Source organism: Morus notabilis, unplaced genomic scaffold, assembly GCF_000414095.1.
Source record: "Morus notabilis unplaced genomic scaffold, ASM41409v2 Scaffold312, whole genome shotgun sequence".
Lineage (NCBI taxonomy): Eukaryota > Viridiplantae > Streptophyta > Magnoliopsida > Rosales > Moraceae > Morus > Morus notabilis.
This window is the reverse complement of record NW_010367006.1, coordinates 169,530-169,780: the sequence shown is the minus strand read 5'-3', so window position 1 is coordinate 169,780 and position 251 is coordinate 169,530.

Below are 251 nucleotides of genomic sequence, written 5' to 3'. Positions count from 1 at the left end.
CGAAAGATGTGGACTAGATTATTATTAAAGGCAATTGCTCAAATAATTTAGAATTAGAAATCAAATTTCTTTTTATGCTTGGAGGGAAATAAACATTGTTCACAACAAGGTATTTCCAAAATTGAAGTCTAACTTCTCCCACTGCTTTTGCCAATATCCTCGCGGTATTTCCACTTTCATCGTGTAGTCCCTGACGGCAAGTTCTTTGTAAGAACTAATATTTTACAAAGAAAACCAAAACATGATTAGTT